General features: G+C 33.1%; 1 long non-coding RNA gene and 1 pseudogene across 3 annotated transcripts; one reads left to right on the plus strand and one right to left on the minus strand.

The window, feature by feature from the left end:
- Nucleotides 1–1,606: 1,606 nt before the first annotated feature.
- LOC148620071 (uncharacterized) lies at nucleotides 1,607–4,840 on the minus strand. Of its 2 annotated transcripts, XR_015921327.1 has the most exons (5): nucleotides 4,788–4,817; nucleotides 3,926–4,053; nucleotides 3,278–3,391; nucleotides 2,142–2,195; nucleotides 1,607–1,696 (listed from the first exon to the last, which is right to left on the minus strand). It is a non-coding gene; the product is annotated as an uncharacterized LOC148620071 (long non-coding RNA). The 2 variants fall into 2 exon arrangements; XR_015921326.1 differs by lacking the exon at nucleotides 3,926–4,053 and having other exon boundaries at nucleotides 4,788–4,840.
- Nucleotides 4,841–14,684: 9,844 nt separating this feature from the next.
- Nucleotides 14,685–19,025, plus strand: LOC148620072 (toll-like receptor 4; annotated as a pseudogene). Its single transcript, XR_015921350.1, has 3 exons — nucleotides 14,685–14,821; nucleotides 15,482–16,643; nucleotides 16,828–19,025. The product of XR_015921350.1 is annotated as a toll-like receptor 4 (transcript).
- Nucleotides 19,026–22,139: the final 3,114 nt, after the last annotated feature.

Raw genomic sequence — 22,139 nt, forward strand, 5'->3', positions numbered from 1 at the left:
AGCAAATAACGGCATCCCTTCTGTTTATACTGCGAACATCTCTTTTACCAGTTATACTACCCAACAAGTTGCAAATCTGAAAAAAAACGTGAATTTTTATCATGTTTCACCTACAGAACACACGAATTTTGTATTAGGAGTCTGTTGAAAAAAATAAGAAATTTGTACTTTGTACATCCACTCTCAGTGAGTATCAGGAGATGTTATGTCATTTTAAAGAAAAACTGCGGAGTGGTAAGCATAAGAAAGAATAATAACAAAAAATACAGTAGCCACATTTTTAAAATTAACAGAAAACTTTTTGCATTCTGTACTTTTTGCCTCTGACAAAGGCTGTAAGGACAAATGTTAGAGCATCGTTTCTGTGTTTCATAACGTTTTGTGTGTATTAAGTTACATTATACATATAAAATGTGACCATCTTTCACTTTATACTGATATTGTATGTTTTACAGTATCTCAAATTATGGAATAGTACACTGTGGATATGGTAGTTAAAGTCCACTTTATAATGTGACGGTGTTGGCCCCTTCCTAATTTTCCTTTTTATGAATATTACATAGTTGGAGGGTTGATAACCGATTGTAATATAGTATTACATACGTTTGACTGTACTTCTAGTATGTTCCATGTATATGTGCAGTATATTGGGTATGCGATAAAGGTCTAGAAATCTGATATAGTGTATGTGATGTAGGATAAACAATATAAGTTTGAAACAATGGTTTATAATGCATATGCAGAAAAATCACATCTAAATAGTTGATATATCTTAGTTTAGTAAATTGCACATTATTTGTTGGTACAATGTACTTTACGCTATACACATATCTATGCTTTCATCACAGAACAACTACAAAACAGATGCATACAATACAAATGAAAAGCATTGATAAAATATCATTTCTAAAGATGAAACATAAATGTTAAAATGTTTTTTTTTAATACCTACAGAAGCACTACGGCAGCCAGCTGTGTAAACAAAACGGGAGTCTGACCTTGTTATATTTGAGAAACATTCCTGTCAAAATAAAACATAAAATCATATTATTATACTTCATTTCAATTTGCTGTACTACATTTATATTCCCCTGTATCACATGTCTTAGATATTGAACTTTGTTTTATCTATCACAGATTCTCCTTTCGTGAAAATGGAATATGATGTATACTAAAGTTAATAAAATATAGCCAATAGGGTGATAAATCAGTTTGGTATCCCTTGAAAATAACATTATCATCCTCCTTCGGCTACGCATCGGGGTCGCAATGGTATTCTTGAAGTCCATTATCTTAGCTATATATTATTAACATATTACCAACCTTTTGAGGTAACTTCAAACATTTTGTGTCATAAGCGAGAAGTTCAATGAATAACTATACATGTATTTTGTTTGCAAGTTCCTAGGTACATGTAAATACAGAAGTTAATAAAGGGTGATCAATATAAAAAAGTAAACATGATATTCATTATCCATGTACAACAACTGGGTCACCAAAGCAGACAAAACCTTCAATTACACAAAATGGAAAAGACATAATATCTGCTGAACATCTGCAGAAAAGCTACTCGGATAATGATTGGGTGTATGAACAATATAATTACTATAGAATGATCTTACTTCAGGGCTTCTGCATTCTATGTAACTACATTCTTTCATTGACGAAGCAGCGTGGCATGCCAGACATGTTGTACCTATAACATGAAAACGCTGATATACATATGTATGCACATGAATAAACCAGGATATGAATAGATGTACATAAACTTGAAATATGAACACAAAACTGCAAAGGGATTGAAAAGAGTGGTTATCTATAAAATTAATTACAAATGAAACAAACAAAAAAACAACCAAACAAAGAAAAAAAAAACAAACGAAAATAAAATGAAAAACAAAACAGAAAAACAAAAAACAAAACAAAACAAAGAACAAAACTGTTCAGTCTTGGCCATGCTTTTGAAGGTTAGCTTACTATTTTCGTACAGCTATTCAAAAACCAACGAAGCCCACTTTTTTGTGCTCTTAAGGAAATAGTGAAGCGAATGATCAAGGCATGTTTCCATAAACAACATTCTCTGACCGTTAATTCATTGCAAATTATGCAAATAGCAAATATTAGTGTTTCTTAGTACTTACTTCCATGGGCCTTTTCCAGCATATACATCATCATAATCCGCACAGACAATTGAACTAAAGATATGATATTAGATGTGAATAAGTACAAAAGTAATCACTGTAATTTCCGTATGATCATAAATAAATAATTTAAATAATTAAATACTTGAAATTGTAAGAATCAGGGAAAATTGAAAAACAATAAATCATGTTCAGAAAACAATATACAAAAACAAACTATAAAAACAAAAACAAAACAAAAAACCCAAAACAAAACAAAAAACAAAAACAAACAAAAAACAAACGACAAAAAATATAACACACACAAATTTTATAATTTTAGCACCCAGTACGTTCCACTTAAAAACGTCAGTGGAATCAAAATATTTGGCAAAATCCCATCAGCACCTGTGTATTGAGATTTTTGTATCAATACTCGTGCGTTATGACAGAGCTAGCCGAAACTTTTTGGACTTTTTTGTGCCGTACTAGACTTCTTACTAGGATTTTGGAGCAGAGTTTTGTTGCTAAAAGGTCAAAATTATGTAACCAATTACACCAATAAGGCTGACCGATTTGTTCACTGGGTAATAGAATTCCTTTTTGCTATCAATTACATAAAACGCGTAACTTTATGGGCAACTCGGCAGGTTTTTCTAAAAAAAAAGATGACGCTTACCCGACCGATACACCTTGTCCATGTGCACGATGTGTGTAGTGAAGTCCGGGTTGCTGATTTATTTTTTATTGTTTATGTGTTATTGTGTTTGGTCTATCATATTCTTTGTTGAGTGTGCGGGTTCCCTTGACTATTATTTCATAAATTTCAATCGGTATCATCCAAATAAAATTTTTAATGTGCAAGAGGCGACAGGAAGTACTTATGCCACCAAAATCCATGAGCACAATTATAAGTTTTGCTTAGTTGGTGCTTTCATTTGTTAATGTGTACTTTTTTGTTCTTTTTTATTTGTTTGGTATGTTCTTCGTGATTGCAAACTGTTTTGTTTAAGCAAAATTCATGGAAGTCTGCAACCATGAAAACCAATACCGCGAGTACATTTAATTATCTGAAGAAATAAGCATACGCAAAATAACATATGATTTGTGCATCGGGTCCACTCTGGTAAAAGGTACGAATTATTGAATGAACTCACTTAGGTATGTTGCCATATTAATTTCGATATATCTTATCCTTCAGGTATCAAATGATCCTAGTTGAACACCATAAAACCCTGCAAAAACTCCTTTGGATAATGCACTTCCTAAAACTATAAAAAAAAATCACAGTACATTGTACTCCGTCAAAATCTGTATGTTGCGGTATATACACTTTAAACAGTGTACTGACCCTAACAATAAAACGTAGTATAATGCCTAATATATTGCACCAAATATATTATATAAAACCTAAGAACGTTGTGAAACACCTTAAAGAACCGTTCACGTGTAAATTTTGAAACCACATAGAAACAGTCTCTTTTCATTTTTGTGCAAGTACCCAGCTTACTGTCGGTATTAAGATGAATTATGAATCTCAATTTATGAAAGTGCAAGACAGAGAAATCAAAGACACCAAAGGGTAAACGAGTCTCAGTCGAGAATATTGAAATCTTGCCAGTCAACAACAAGTATGTCTACGAATGAAAAACGTTCATTGAGATTCAGATTTCACATTTTACTATATACGACCAGACACATACTTAAGTATGTTACATGAGGCATATCAGTATTCGTGGAATTCTTTACCAATATTCTCGTTGTAAACATAATATAATCTCTCAGGATTTGGAATATTATACCACCTTCCTTTTTCAATTGGTAGGTGGAGTTTAGAAGTTCGTAATTATGTGATCCAAATCCTGTAATACTCTGGTAATTTGACGATATAGTTTTCAATCTATTGTTGAGAATTTCATGGGTGTTCCTCCTTCTGTCAAGGAGTTACTATTTTTATTGTCATAAACATTTAAATATGATAGCCTACTATCCAAATGTGACTTATATATAAAACCTTTTCTTAGTATTATCAAAGGAATTAAACTTCAAGTTATGAAGACAGACAAGGTTAAAAACCGACGGGTAAATCCAATAGACTTTGTTCACGGATTAATAATTTATTTTTTTATTTTGTAACAAGTTTTCTGATTGGTTGGGTCTCTTTGAGAAAAGCAAAGTTATTTTGTATAACTGGCTTGGTTCTATGATGTCATTACCGTCGATTGGTAAGAACTGCGCAATTCAAATAATTCAGAACAAATATCGTTTTGATAACAAATCAGTAATCTGTTATCTATCAAAATTAAAATAAAAAAAATGTTTTAAATTTTTAACAGGTTATACGGAATATCCTGTTTTGAGCCAAATCACACTTTCGCGGTTTATAAGTGAAAACTGCAGCAAACCAGGTTATTTCGCATTATATATATATAAAAAAACAATCCACAAAAAATCCGAGACCTTGAAACGTCGACTGAGTCTTATCGATAAGCCAACTATTATCCATAAATAAACATGGACATGCATAATCAATGAAAAAAACATATCCTGATTTATCTTGGGCCGTCAGAAGCATGTAAAAACGATTTGTTGCATTTCTATGCACGCGAGTCGTGAGTGTTTCGATAAAATGTTGCATTGCAGTGTCGTTATATTAAATACATTTACCTGTCGAAACTGTGTTGCTTACAGAGCTCTGAGAATAATGTCTTATCATTTCTTTGTAAGTGTATCTATTCAGTACTTCTCTGTCTAAGAATCAGGTAAAATGTGTGGCGCATGAAAAAGACTTTATTGCATAATCCAGGTATTTTTACCTAATAAAATCTAGAAATAATCATCAAAATTTTTTCGTAATTTTGCCTTTTTCAGATATCGATATGTCACATTAAGTTGAAATGAACCCTGGAAAAAGTGAGAAAAAATATTCCTGGGCTTTTTCCTACATAAGCAGAAAAAAATTATATCTACGTCGCAGATGTTACAGGATAACTTTAAGTAGCGTTTTGGTTGATTTCAAGATGAAATGAATATATTTGAGGCAAAAAAAACCAAATTGAGATAATGATGTGTTACCTATAGTCTGAATCTTTCACAGAATAGTACTTAATAGTGGTATCAAGGACACTTGTTTTGGTGTACAGAGCTCTAAATATCATAATGGATTGTGTAATTTGAATAGATGTCTCACGGATTATACAGTTGTTTGAAACTTCCCATTTTACTGTTGATTTCAATAGCCCATTTACTGATATTTAACGGTTTTTATTGTGCTTTATGAATACATTACAGTTGTAAGGACGTGTTGTGCAATGCAATGCTTACCTCCCGGATATTAATTCTTATCATTGCCATTATTATTTTTGTTTTAATATTTTTGTATTCAGTTTGAACAATTAATGTTTCTATTTTGAATAACGTCTAAAGATTATACTGGCTATCGTAAGGTTTACAATTGATGTTTACAATCGGAACGTTAAGAGCTTTTGAATGGTGTATTGCCTTTCATTTTTATTATAATTAGATTTTTATAGTCAACTATTCATCACCTATAACAGACGGATTCTACCTTTTCATCTTATGGGGCTCTATTGGATAAACCGATTTCTTTTTCATACTTTCAATGTTTACCTATCGAGTGTTCTTGACCTGATGTTATGGGGGTCTATTGGGTACACCCTTGACGAATTTTAATTTTCTCTCCATATTTTCATTTGTCGTTTGTTTTCTACGAACTTATTTGGTTTCAATTTGAGACAAATATTACCGTTTAATGCTTGTCTTTTGTTTTGAGCTACCTTTTTTGTAAGGAGGTCTTTCTGTATTATAGTTTTATTACACAACAAAATTTGTTTTCTTTTATATTTTATTTACAATTCATATTCATTGTTCCATTCGTCGGGGTGTCGTCTGTATTTCAAATCCTGGTCCTGCTAAATGGTTTATTCCATAAACCATTTTTTTTATTTCTTCCCCATTAAGTAATTCCACGATCCGATCTTCTTATGATTCCGCTTTACTATAAGTAGTCCGAGTATCAGTGACGTTAAGGCGGCTTTCCCCCACTCTATTTAACCTTTTCTTCCTTTCGTTCCGTGGTAACATGACTTCTGATGGTGTTGGTTGTATATCCCATATAGCGCCTTTTTTAATGAATTATCCTCTCAGGTTCTGGCATTGTAGATCAGTATGATTCATCTAGTTGAACTTTTGTAACTTTCTTGATTTCGTAACGTCATTTTTTTTATACAAGGATGCACGATACTCCGCTCTGGTTTCCACTTGCATTTGATATTTCGTCGTTGTACGTTTTACGTTCTTAATACATCTGCTCGATCTTTGTTCCGAAATCCTCCCTAAAGAGTTGCATTTGTAGACGTCACATCTGTTTTATTGGCTTTTTTTTTCCTCCGGCTGGTCTACCACGAGGTCTTTTTTGGGCCTCACTTTCTTTTGTCTGTTCATTTCTTGGTTTGCAATGTGAATGTCTGTCCATTGCACGTGTAGGGCGTCGCGACTGGTGACCTCTTCTAAATGAATCCCTCGACAGGTAACTATCTTGTAAATCTTTATTGCTCTGGGTACGTCCATTGCCCTTGCGAGTCGACCAAGAAGTGACCACATATCCTTTTTCATCTCTATTTATACTTTTTTTTCATCCAAGAACACATCCTGAATTTCCCATGGGAAAAGTTTGCTTCTCAGTCTCAAGTTGTTGGGAGTGCCTTATTTCATGTCGATCAGTAAATATCCTTGGGGTTTGGCATTGGTATACTCCTGCGATTTCATAAAGTAGTTTGTCTTTTTGAGAAACATTTGTTGTGACATGGTCATGATCTGTGATACATCTCTTGGATATTTAAAAAAGAACCAGGTAATGGGCATTCTAACTGATGGTTCTGCGATAATTGTTTTTGTTGAACAGATATTGAACCAACAACATGACACTTATATGTTTATGATGAAAATATTTCGTGAAAAGATGCGAGATAATTTGGTGACCGAATTCATCATATCGTCTAGAATAAGCAAGTGTTTCTCTCTGGGATCCAAGGTGTCAAGGTCTAGGACTCCTTGTACAAAGTCGACATCCTCCATGGTTCCATAAAAGGTCTGGTACACATCGTAGCACCACGTTATCCGATCGGGTCTAGGCATCATCATGTGCTTCACGTTTGGTACGAATCGACGTACAAACATCGTTTTTTTCCACTTCCGGTGGGTTCTACCATGACGCTGGTAAAGGGATGAGACCACGGCATGAAATGGTCGTCCAAGTATCCTTTTGGTACGTCGAAAGCAAGGGGATCGTCTGTCAGGTGTATGAAAAAAAAAATGTCGGCTGAATCCTTGGACAAGCTTTCTTGAGTTTCATCCTGGATCGATTGGCGTAGCCCTATTATCGAAGTATAAGAGTCTTGGCATAATCCATTTATCAAAGTATCTGTTTTTTTTTCTTTTCTCAAAGCATATTGGTGTAGTTCAGTCATCAAAGTATCGTAGTCCGATAAACCACTTTGCATCGATTCTGTCTTTCCAAGGTTGTCTTTTACTGCAAAGGATGCGTACGTGGACTGTATTGGTATGTTTGCATGGTTCTCGTAGCGTGATAGACGAAGTAATCCTTGCGATGGTCTGGAATAAGGAGAACATCTGGTTTCACTCCGATGGGGTACATCAATTAAAGCTTTGTATCCATGTGTTTTCCTAAAATGACGTTTCATATTATACCTTCTTGTAAAGATCATCTTGCATTCTGGTCAGGTCGTGGAGATCTTGTAAACGACGGCCTTCTTCGATAACTGAGAAGAAAATGATAACAATTCTTTTTTACGTTTATTATTGTTTGCAAGTCGTCTCGCTGATATTCCTTCCATACTCTTACCCCACTATTGAGGCTATGTTTGGTTCTTTATTCCCCCTTTCTTTCTTTTGACTCTTAATATTGATTATTGACTCCGACTCTTGACTCTAACGACTCTTGACAATATCGACTCTTGACTCTAACGATTCTCCACTCCGACTATCTAACTTGCTTTACACTGGACCTTATCTGAATGTATAACCCTAACCCTAGTTCTTTGAACCGTACGCGAACTTTCTAATTGTTTTCCTAACACTGATCAAAGCCAAAACCCCGAACCTAAACAAGTAACGAGACCTGACTCTAACCCCCATAACACACTCTAGGTCTGACTTTCATAAAGTGTAAGACCTAACATAGACCCAACTCTAGACTTAACCATAATCCTAGAAAAACAGCAACATCTGACTCCAAACTTAAACATCACAAAATCCCTAACTCCACACATAATCACGACCTAAATCCTTAACATACACCTGACCGTAGATCTAACATTTAACTCTAACAACTTTCATCAAACTGGACCTTATCCGAAATTCTTACCCTAACTCTAGTTCTTTGGTCCGTACGCTAACTTTCTTATTGTTTTCCTAACATTGATCCAAGTCATAACCCCGAACTTAAACAAGTAACGAGACCTGACCCTAGCCCCCATAACAAACTCTAGGTCTGACTTTCATAAAAACAGACCTAACTCTAGACTTAACCATAATGTTAGAAAAACTGCAACATCTGACCCCAACATAACCGAATGCCTAACGATACACATAACCATAAACTTAACCCTTACCATACACCTGACCATAGATCTAACGGTTGACTCTAGCAACTTTCTTGATACTAGACCTTATCTGAAATTTAAACCCTAACCCTAGCTCTAACTTTATCATGACAGTATCTTTCACTTTAATACAAACACTTTAACTCGATTCCAAACACTAACCCTAAACATAACCCAGAACCGAAACAAGTACATGTATCTTATCCTTAATCCCATAAGTAACTCTAGATATAACTTTAATCGAAGGCCTCATTGTAGACCATCAAGACCAAGACCATACACAAGACCTAAATCTAGATCTAACTTTAAACATAACCCAAATCTAACCCAACACTTAACCACAAACTTTATAATTGCCATAGACCCGAGCCTGTAACTAACGGTTGATTCTAACAATTTTCGTGACACTAGACCTTATCTGAAACTCTAACCTGAACTGACCTTAACACTCTACATAACACTATGTGTAGCCCTATACTTAATCAAACACTTTACTATACACTTAATCCTAACCCTTACCCTTACCTAACCCTAACCCTTACCACTAACCACTAATCCTAACCAGAACTTAATCTTAACCCTGGACAAACATCAACGTCTTACCCCAACCTTAAACATAACCCTAAACCTAACACTTTACCATAAACTAAACCTTTGCCACAGACCTAAATCTAGATCTGACTTTAACCGAAACGTAACCTAGACCTATCTCTAGACCTGATCCTAACCCTAGACATAACCTTATCCATAGAAAAATACTAAAACCTGGACCTAACACTACACTTAATCATAAGCGTAGACATAACCCTATACCGAACTATAGATTTAAATGTAGTCAAGTGAAGACCTAACCCTAGATCTAACCGTATCCAAGACGAAGAACCGATATCTAACACTAATTCTTACCCTAACCCGTGACTTATACCCTCACTGTAACACTTATCCTAGATTTTACCCTAACTCTCTTTAGTGCGGTCTTTTTATGTTTAGTCAACACTAATTTTACCATAACCCTATCCTAACACATTATCTAGCTCAAAACTGTGATTATTTGTAGTTTTTTTCTGAAATTTTTCTATTGCAAGCCCTAATATTTATCAGTCCTTTCTGTTCTGTGTAAACCCTCCTTAACCCTAACCCTAAGTCATGTGACTATTTATAATGTGTTCTTTAGATCTATACCGTATCATTGTGCTGACTGTTTTCGCTTGTGTGACAAACTCTTACCCTAAGGCTTACCCTAACCTACGCCCGATTCCTACTCTAACCATTATTCCTTTTTCTGTTTGTTTTTCTATTATTTATTGCTAGCTCTTGACCCTAACTCTAACCCTAATCTTTGCTGTGGCTATTTTTCAATTGTTTTAACACTAACCCTAACCCTGACTCTTACCCTAACGTTAATCATTGTTCTGTTTAGTTTTTTTATTAGTCAAACACCTATCCTAACCTTTGACCCTATCTCTTACCCTATTCCTGTTGTTCTGTTTGTTTCTTTTTTGTTCAAGCACTTTTCCTAACCCTGACCATAACCATGACCCTAACTGTAACCCTAATCTTTTCTGTGGTTGTTTTTCTATGAACTAATCATTATCTCTAATCCCAAGTCTCTGGTGTTGTGTTTTCGTATTGTTCTGATTTATTTTCTATTATTCTCACCCTAACCCTAACCCTGATTCTAACCCTATCCATTCTGTTCTGGTAGTTTTTCTATTGTGTTAACCAGTTTTTCTATTGTGTTAACACTAACCCTAATCCCAAGTCTGTAGTGTTCTGTAAGTTCAATTTGTATTGATCTGATTCATTTTCTATTTTTTCTAACCCTAACTCAAGTCTAACCCTAACCCTTCGTAAAAAACGTGAAGCATAATATGATGACTAGACCCGATCGCATAACGTGGTGCTACGATGTGTACCAGACCATTTATGGAACCATGGAGGATGTCGACTTTGTACAAGGACTTCACGACCTCGACACCTTGGATCACGGAGAGAAACACTTGCTTATTCTAGACGACAGTATGAATTCGGTCAGCGAATCTATCTCGCAACTTTTCACGGAATATTTTCACCACAAAAATATAAGTGTCATGTTGTTGGTTCAATATCTGTTCAACAAAAACAAGTATCACAGAACCATCAGTTAGAATGCCCATTACTTGGTTCTTTTTAAAAATCCCAGAGACATATCACAGGCCATGACCATGGCCCAACAAATGTTTCCCAAAAAGACAAACTACTTTATGAAATCGCAGGGGTATACCACTGCCAAACCCCAAGGATATATACTGATCGACATGAAACAGGGCAAACCCAACAACTTGAGATTGAGAAGCAAAATTTTCCCATGGGAAATTCAGGATGTGTTCTTGGATGAAAAAAATATAAATAGAAATGAATAAGGATATGTGGTCACTTCTTGGCCGACTCACAAAGGAGATTGACGCACCCAGAGCAATAAAGATTTACAAAATAGTTCCCTGTCGAGGGATTCATTTAGAAGAGGTCACCAGTCGCGATGCCCTACACGTGCAATGGACGCCAGAACGTGCACAATGCAAACCAAGAAATGAACTGACAAAAGAAAGTGAGGCCCCAAAAAGACCTCGTGGTAGACCAGCCGAAGGAAAGAAAAAAAGCCAATAAAACAGATGTGACGTCTATAAATACAACTGTATAGGGAGGATTTCGGAACAAAGATCGAGCAGATGTATTAAGAACGTAAAACGTACAACGACAGAATATCCAATGCAAGTGGAAACCAGAGCGGAAGGTTAAATAGAGTGGGAAAAAACAGCCTTGACGTCACTGATACTCGGAGTACTTATAGTAAAGCGGAATCATAAAAAAGATCGGATCGTGGAATTACTTAATGGAGAAGAAATAAAAAAAATGGTTTACGTAACAGACCAGTTAGCAGGACCCGGATTTGAAATACAGACGACACCCCGACGAATGGAACAGTGACTATGAATTGTAAATAAAATACAAAAGAAAACAAATTCTGTTGTGTAATAAAACTATAACAAAGAAAGACCTCCTTACAAAAAGGTACCCCAAACAAAAGACAAGCATTAAACGTAATATTTGTCCTAAATTTAAGCCAAAAAAAGTTTGTAGAAAACAAACGACAAATGAAAATATGGAGAGAAAATTAAAATTCGTCAATGGTGTACCCAAAAGATCCTCATAACATCAGGTAAAGTACACGCGACATGTAAACATTGAAAGTATGAAAAAGAAATTGGTTTACGCAATAGAGCCCCATAAGATGAAAAGGTAGAATCCGTCTGTTATAGGTGATGAATAGTCTAATTATAATAAAATTGAAAGGCAATACACCATTCAAAAGCTCTTAACGTCCCGACTGTAAACATCAATTGTAAACCTTACGATAGTCAGTATAATATTAGACGTTTGTTAAAACAGAAACGTTAATTATTCAAACTGAATAGAAAAAATATTAAAACAAAAATAATAAAAAACAATGATAAAAATTAATGTCCGAGAGATAAACATTGCACAGCACGTCCTTGCACCTGTAATGTATTCATAAAGCACAATAAAAAATTTGAAATCACCAGTAAAATGGAAAGTTTCAAACATCTGTCTAATCCGTAAGACATCCATTCAAATTACACAATCCACTGAACACGAAGAAATTCAAATCGAAATTTACAATCTATTCAAAGTGCCCATTCAATTTGGCATTATTACACAAAGACAATCAAATTACAATTAATTTACAAAAATAATAATAATGATAAAAAAAAAAAAAAAAAAAAAAAAACAATTCACGATAATGAAAATGTAAAAAATAAAAAAAAAAAGCTATATAACAAAGAAAGATAATATCCCCCCTTTTTTATACTTACTTATTTACACCATACTATATAATGACACTGATTAGTGCACATAATGAGGATACCTATGGTGGTCGTTTCCTCCCTCTCCCCCCCCCACTTCCCGGATCAGACGGTCCCCTATGTAAGTCCACTTCCGTTTTGCCTCCTTGTACCGGTCACTTCCGGTCCATGCTACCGGATGTGACGTCATGCGAATGCGCATTGGGGCTAATCCCCTTAATCGGCCCGAAAAAAAAAACATAACCCAAACGTGCATATACTACTCATCTCTTATTTGATGTGAAATGTACGTCTCGATAGCATACATGTACAAGACACTTTTTATGTCAGTCTATCATGTACACTAGCCCACCCTTGCTATATTGACATATTCTAAGTTACATAATTTTGAACCAATTTTTCAATGTTGTGAAATAGGTAAGGTATAATATCAGGCAAGTTTAACAAAAATAATTAGGTCTGATTCATCTTATACATTAGGAACCTTGACATGTAGAAAAATTTAAAACGAATAATTTTGTAAAACTGAAGCTATATTCTCCTGCGATAGAGTAGTTGGAGGAAATTTAATTTTAGGCATGATCTGGTAACGAAATACAAACAACTACCATTAATGGTAATTGTTTTTAAGATATAGCATATATATATATATATATATATATATATATGTTCTTTTTGAAAGGAAAGGTAGCTACTAGGAATCTTTAGCTCTGAGGCAAGTAAGAATTATATAGTTATTTTATGCACCTAACGAGAAAATCCTTTTAGGTTTCGAAAACTTCCGAAAACACATGATATTATATTTTGACATATGTGCCAAAACAAAAAACAAAATAAGCAGCAATTGTTATCTCAATGAGTTCCGATGTGATTTCTTTAGTATCTGTATAATATGGCATAGCATGTTCATAGTGTGAACTTCATATACACTATCCTTATCGTTTTTAACTCATCATAATAGATCATTTTCAGAAAAAAATACTTATCAATAGTCAGATAAAGCGCATATTTGTATTCCTTTTTCTACGTCGGATGACAATATCGCACTCATGGATTTTTTTTTTAATTCTACATACTGAAAGCAGTTTCTCCACAACATTGTCATTTATGGTAAAAGTTTAGGAGTTAAAGTATGTGCATAATTACCTTTTAAAATGATATTTTTTTCAGGTAGGAAAATTGATTATGTAGGTCTATAAAGTAAAATAAAAAAAGTGTTACATCCCTACATACAAAGTTTGTTATTACAGTTTTGGTTCGTACATTTTACGATGACATTAAATTAGGAGTAAAAGAAAAATAATTGACCAAGACAACAAACTAGTGTTCTACTTGATATAGATAATTATTTATGATAAAAAATAATATAACATCACACAATAGAACAATATAAATATATATAAAACCATGTTACAACTAATAATATTATCAACATTTATGACATGTGTTTTCAAAGTCATGTAATGCTATTTCATGGTATAAAATCTAAATGCTTTATGGGTTACATGTAATATGATGAAATGTCTAAATATTCACTCCAATCTGTCTGCTCCGGGGAGATAATCGACATTAAAAATACAATAGTTCTTGTTGTATTTTTAGGTGTCATTCACAGAGTTGTCTCCCTTATTTGTTAATTGTACAGTACATTCTATAATTTGTTTATATCCAACGAACAAGGATTATATGAAAACATACGTTTAAAACAAATATTAAACAAAATAAAAGTAAAAATATGTAGGCTTTCCAACCATGAATCACATTTGGCATGACTTTTACCGCGGGTGCTATTTGAAAAAGTACTACATCTTTCTTTTGAAAGGATGTTTGATTATTTTTTTATGTATGGAAATATGAAATAAATGTAGTTTATAGCTTATATTTGTAGTTAAAATGAATTTTTTTTATAGAGAATATCAAGAAAATTATAATTCATAAGTAATCACCAGTCTAGTAATGAACAGAACCTTATCTTTTTCTACTATAAATGTTAAATTATTATCTGACTTTGTATTATCAACATGACATATTGTAAAGTTTAAATGTAACAAAACCCGCATTACATAACGAAAACATTTCACATCCATCTAGGTATTGTAGAGTATAGACTAATGTGTTTAAGTTTACAAAGCATAAGATTGGAAGGTACTCGAAGAACAGTATCTTGTTATACAACTTTTCTGAAAGCATAGTAAGTTTTTTTTGTATACATTATGTTGTATTTAAAAAAAAAACAAAACCAATAGGTTAACTATAGATACATACTGATGTTTTCCATTCCATTCTAACATTGTATTATTACTCTTTTTCATGTTAAGTAATTATATGTGAACTTAATGTAAATTATTCAAAAGAAAATACGTTTCTCAAGAAAGCCACAACATATTATCATTATTAATATATATATACATATTAATATTACCAGGATAAGAATAAATACAATTATCTCATGCATATTCATAGTTTGAAAGCAGTATGTTTATGTGCTGCACAATGAACAATATGTGGACATTCACTTAAAGAATGCATCTAATATCTGAATTTATTTTCTTATTTTATTTCAATACACACGCCTTATTTTCAGACAGGACTATTTCATTGATAAAGATAGTTTCGCAAGAAGAGAGCGTGGTTTAAAGTTCACGACGGTGCTTATTCACCAGCTGATAGGAACATTTTGTGTCAAAGAAAAAAATAACGATTGCGTCTTTTCTTATAGTACAAAGTGTCATATTGAATTTTAATAATATAAGAAATAATTATAAAATTGAAAATTTTAGTAATAGTCTATTTTCCAAGTTTAATTGTCTTGCATTAGATAAGTACTGTATAAATGTCTCGCCTTTTTCAGATGAATAGTGTACATCGACACGCATTTTCAACACCACTTTTCTTTTCATTCGTTGTTCTGACAAGCAATTTCCGGCCTGACGTATTTAAATGTTCGACGGAAAAGTTAGGCATCTGCATGTCAACTAAGGAGGGCATCATAGCAGATTGTTCCAGGCAAAATCTTACTACAGCACCAAGTTTAACAGATAATGTTACCAACATTGATTTAAGCTTTAATGAATTACGATTCCTACCAACAAACAAAAACCTACCAATCGGTTTAAGACAAATCAATGTATCCAATAACCTTATAGAAACACTGGTTGGAGGTGATGGACGACTTCCGTTTTTGCAGATCACAACATTACGATCCTTGAACTTTTCTACTAATAATGTGACCATCGATAAACATTCCCTTCCTCTCGGAATATTTAGTAATTTTACTTCCTTAACATCTCTTGATATTACAGGGAATAAAGGACCACCAAGTTTATCTCAAGAATTCGATGATGGGATCTCTAAATTGATATCTCTCGAACATTAAGCACTTGACATTTGGTCCTAAGTTTCAAACATTACAAAATTTAACTGCACTGATTCTACGTGGCATTTGCATGAAATCTCGGCGATTTGTCATAGATGAAATGTTCTTTACCAATGTTCCATATTTGAAGCATTTAGACCTATCTACTTTGTATCAATGGACTGCTGAATCATTCTATGGTCCATACGATTGTTCTTGAAAGAGTATTCATCGAGGGGTGCTAGTCCATTTGAAAGAACTACAATATCTAGATATTTCAAACAATCGTTATCTTGGTTTGTGTGGATTGAAAAATATTACCATTGGTCTCAATTATACAAATATAAGTGTATTGAAAGCGAATAATTTACATTGTGAAGATGGCATATCACTCACCTTATTTTGCGATAATATAGAACCGCTGAGCAAAACAGCCCTACAAGAACTACATTTAGAAGGTAACACTATTGCAAACGGTCAATATGGGTTAGGATTTTATTTGCCAAAGTCCTTGAAAGTTTTGAAACTTGGAAATAATAGGTGGGTTGTAGGTACTTATGCTTACTCTGATCCCCCAATGGGTGGACCTCGTGTGTTTGATCACCTAACAAATTTGAACTATGTAGATATAAGCAATATGAATGCAAATCAGTTTTCCTAATAAAGTTTCGCGGCGTATCCATCATGCATATCATTTGTGCAAGATATGCAATGTACAAAAAGTCGAAGTTACCATGTTGGTGGATATAATGAGACACGTCTTGATGGATGGTGTTTTCCAAAATATAACAAAACAAACAACTTTCATTTAGTGACAAAAAATCATTGAAGAAAAGGAATAGCCTTTTTGGACATTCTATTTCAAATACTATAAGAGGAGATCGAGTACTAATTGGAACTGTATCTATCCATCGGATGAAGCAATAGAAGAATACACAATGAATTCTCCTAATATACAGACAGCCATACAGGAAAACATGTGTTCCTATTTATCACCTGCAATGTTTAACACCCTTTTTCACTAGAAACCTTGATGTTACATGATTATTTAATTGGGATCAAAAACGTTCTTGATTCTGAAAATTCTGTGTACCTATTTGGTGCTCTAAGAAAGTTAAAGACCTTAAATTTATCTTCTAACAGAATTTCCCAGCTTGATAGTGGTGTCTTCTGGAATCTGAATGCTCTAATACGACTAGATTTAAAAGACAATTTATCAACGGATTGGAATGCTACTTTACATAACCTAAAGTATTTGCGCTCTCTCGACCTATCTCAAAACCAAGTTCTTCATTTTCTGGACTTGCTATGCGAATAATTGATTCATCTGAACATTTAAGAGTTGATTTAACGCAAAATCCATTGCAATGTAATTGCGATTCGCACACATTTATGAAATGGATTTCCAAGAACAAAGGTAAATTTGTCATATTTAATAATTATTTCTGTACAGACAGAAATAAGACTTTACATGACGCACTTTTGCTGCTGAACAAAGAATGTTGGAAGTACAACAGTTTGACAATTGTTCTAGCATTAGCAATTATATTCTTCATAATTTTCATCATAGCTGTTCTAATATATAAGCAGAGATGGAAACTAAAATATGTGTACTATATCGCCAAGCGTAAGCACATGGAAGGTTACATAGAACTTGATCAGCGGAATAGTTTCACATTTGATGCTTTCGTTTCATACAAAAATGAAGATCGTTTATTTGTTTTCGATCACATGATTGATGAACTTGAAAGAGAAGGAGGGCTTTAATTATGTATTCACCACCGCGATTTCATTCCAGGATGTGATATTGCTGATAATATCATAAATGCTATTCATAATAGTCGAAAAATTATATTCCTTTTGTCTGATTCGTTTTTCAACTCGAAATGGTGTATATTTGAACTTAACATTGCTCATACTGAGTGTATGATGTCAAGGCAAGGACTGAACTCTTTTGTTATGATTTTCAAAGAGCATGTACCGATGGAAAATGTTCCAAGAAAAATTTTGGATTTAATTGATGAGGAAAGCTATATTGAATTGCCTACTGACGTAAAAGAGATAAATCATTTCTGGCCAACTCTCAGGAGTGCTTTCATTTGACATGTTTGGCATTCAAGTTTATTTAATCGTTTTCTATTGTATTTTAATTTGCACCTTTTAACTTTTAATAGTGCTGTCTCAAATGTCTAGCAATTGTTCACACACAACTAAAATATTCTTTTTTTTGTAAGATACAAATTGTTATTGATGCACATAGTGTCATACATATATTTGAATATACAAACAATTTCATGTTAACATTAACCGCCGACCTTTTTTATTTTTGAATTATGAAATACAAGTTAAGTATACTGATTTGCATACTTAAATAGTTTAAAATATCTAGACCTACCTACCTAGTTCATTTAATAAGTATTCAGTCAAGAAGAGGTGCTACCACTTTTAAGAACAATTAAAAAAGAAGTTATGCAAGTTTTCAAAGCGCGTTCAATGTAATGTATTTTTGTTGTGATGTGAAACACGTTTGACCTTGGTAGTAATATTTAGAACTAGGAACAAATCAGGACATATTTAGCACAAGATAAAAAAAGCCATTTTAGTTGCTTATTCATACTGTAGCATATCATAAACAGAATACAAGACGTGTTCTGAGCCAATACATTGCAGGTACTGATGCAATACTTGTTCAAACTATATAAATAAAAAATTGCTGTAAATAATGTTTGTTCACTTTTCCAATTTAAGCCATTATATCGGGATTTTTACTACAGTTCATCCCAATAAAATTGAATAAAAGTTTATCCCCTGCAGATACTGTAATAGCAGAGAAATGTATGTCTCGAAATGTAAAATCATAATTTTTATATGTGTATGGTTCACTTTACCCACAACAAAAAAATTAAAACATAAGGCGCACACAAACACACACACACAAGTGTCATTATCTTAAGCAGACACCTCCTTTAAAAAACAAAAACAAACAAAAAACAAACAAACAAACAAACAAACAAAAACAAAAGAAGACAACAATTCTAAAACTTCTGTCCAGAAGAAGATCTTAAAGTCCTTTATTTCAAAATTATCACCTGTGTTCAATAGTATACTCCTTTCTCATATTTCGTTACACCTGTCAAACAAGATTTTGTTTATCCTAAACAAGAAGAGAAACATTGTATTTAGAAGTTAAGACCAACACAAAGTATTACAACTTCATAAAAGGAAATAAACGGCGTCAAATGCTTCAATTACGACTTTTACCTTTTGAACTGATTTTAAATAACAAACATTGTAGTGTACAGCAACATATTTTCCCAGGTAGATAGAATTTCAGTAACGATATTTATGTTTTGGCAAATCACTTCGTTATGTCCAAGACGGAATAATTAATATTCACTGGCTAAAGATACGTATCTATAAAACACACTTATTTACATGTATGGGTTTAAAAAAACACTTGTCGATGCGTGGTACAAACTCAGATTCCAAGAGTTGCATCAGCTTCTTGTGTCAAAAACGATCTGAAATATATGTATCCCAGCCATCATAACTGATATAGATAATTTAACATTTTTGAAAATAATTTTAGACTAATAAGTTAATTGTATTTTGCTAGTTTTACAGTGCTCACCTTTTAAATTCATGTTAAACATGGAGTGGTTTTATAGTCTTTAAAATACCGTTTCTATTCAAGCATTTAAAGAATTGAATTGCCCAATACATGTACATGTAATACAACATGAACGCATTGTTAGAAAGAATGCCAGATACATTCTAATAGCATCATTACAATTCATGATATTTGTGAAAAAGGATTGTTTTACATCATTGAACCATCATTACTTTAAGGTAGTTTTGTTTACCCTTAGTGAACAACAAATAGAAAACTTGGTAAAACAGTATGAACTAAACCAAATTCTTATAACTGCATTAATTGTGAAACCCAGTTCAAATTGTGAACAGCGCCTTCTTGTTTTAGAAATTTTAAGTCACGAATTGCAAATCTGTCAACGTTTATGACATTCAATTACCTAAGCTATCTACCTATCAATCATCACTGCTCCGTTGAATCAAGAAATCAACTTAAGGTCTTTTCACTCAGAATATGTCTTTGTCAAAACTTCTACTTAACCCTTGTACAATTCCAATTCACAAAACACACACAAATATACGCGCGCTCGCGGATTTGCATAAACGTACCAACCAACACTGGGCGCTAAATGTGTATGTCAGCAATCGATTTTCAATCAATATATGTATTTTTCTGGTATGTGTATGTGTTTATTTGAACGTTTCTTTTTTATACATTAAATACAACTTGCTTTTACTATTTGTTTGCAAGTAATTCACTACAAGCTTACTTACAAATAATTTATTTATTATAGTATATGTACTTTATAAGGATACAAGGAACCCTGCTAGGCATAGTACATGAAGTCAAGACATCAAATTAATTTAATTATTAGTTCATATCCAACTCTTTAAAGTCACAAAATAGAGCATATCTTGTATATTATTTCATTAAGTGACTTTGTTTTGTTACATGGATACAAGAAAACCACAAAGTCAATTAATATATTTCGATTCTTATTGGACGGGTATTGCAATACACAAGATTTACTAAAGGAGTCCCTCGTGCAAAAAAGTGCAATTGCTAAACGGTCATTGAATGTTGCATTTCTATCAGAAAATCTCGTACCATTTTGTGCAAAACGTAAACGTCTTTAAACCCGGCAAAGTCTTGTAAGGGAAAATTACAATATGAAGCCTGTTATTTAAGATTTCCACTCCTTACATTATCTGATATTAATTCTATTTCGATGATGGCAATAAGTAAATGAACTTTAATTCGGAATGAAAAAAATAAATTGGAATTTCATATGTTTTCAGGAAACGATATGGCAGTGTATTGAGCGTATTAATAAATATATAAGCATCGAATTTGATGAAGGGAATCAGAAATGTATCGATATTAATCAATGCATGGACTTTTGTGACATTCTATGCAAGTGGAATCGGTCTGCCGATATATAAATTTAAAAGCAGTAAGTGTAAAATAAATCAAACAAAACTACACAAACTTTATTTATACATGTTATACGAAAAAAAGTGTGCATACAGTGGGCGCAACGCGGATTTTAACTTCTTACCTAAACGCGGTTGAGGTGGAGTTGCGTTGAGAATTGGGTATCCGCAGCAATCACCGTTTCGCGGTTGAGTCGCGGCTGAGCGCCGGTTAATAATCGGTGATGTGATAACGTTGAGAAATGATCAGTGCTTTAAGAAAAAAATCAGTTTAACGTAATATCAATGTAATAATTAAAAAAAACTGTTCGATTTTTAATATAGGTTAATTGTACTTATGTTTCACCTCAATTTACTTTTTCTACCCGCTGAGCGTCATCACGATGTTTCTTAATAATTTAATCTTTTTTATGTCTTGAATACTGATTTGTTTTTCTTTATTTACTCCTAATCAAATCTACACTTTGAATTTTAATTTTTTCAATTTGAATAAAAGCAAACTGAAATAAAAACAATTATATATATATATATATATATTGTATAAAGAATTATGCACGCAGATTTTAAAAATTAATTTTACGTGTTAGTTAATAAATGTATACAAAGCCGGATAATACCGCACTTACAATATTGTGTAGATATATCGACGTATACAATTATTTATAGATATAAATTTGAAACTTTGTTGTAAATTTTTCAGATTATACTTGCAAATTAATTGAGCAATGAAACAACAAGTGGAACAGATTTTGCTATCTATGTCTTCAAAAGATTACCCTAAAAACACTTGCTTACAAGTTTTACGTTAAGCAGGCAATGACTGATCAGGATTTAGCTTTCTGAAGTGCTTCTAAAAAACCGAGAGTCCAGACTGTAGCAGAGATGTCTTTGCGTAGTCACATTAATGAGAGAGGCTTAACATTTTGGAAGTAGACGTTGTCTTAGATAATTGTTAACTCGCCATAGAACAGCCTTATATAATTTGAAAGTTCTACAGATATTATAGTGACTTTCAACTTTTGGGACTTCTTCTTTTGTTGGGATGTAGTGCAGAATAAATCTTGCAAGGTGGACAGTATTATGCATGACCGTCATGCACAGAGTACAATGAAGATAAATTTATACAATA

The sequence above is a fragment of the Perna viridis genome, chromosome 4, assembly GCF_037379345.1.
Source record: "Perna viridis isolate PV_CMFRI_1.1 ecotype Kerala chromosome 4, ASM3737934v1, whole genome shotgun sequence".
Taxonomy (NCBI): domain Eukaryota; kingdom Metazoa; phylum Mollusca; class Bivalvia; order Mytilida; family Mytilidae; genus Perna; species Perna viridis.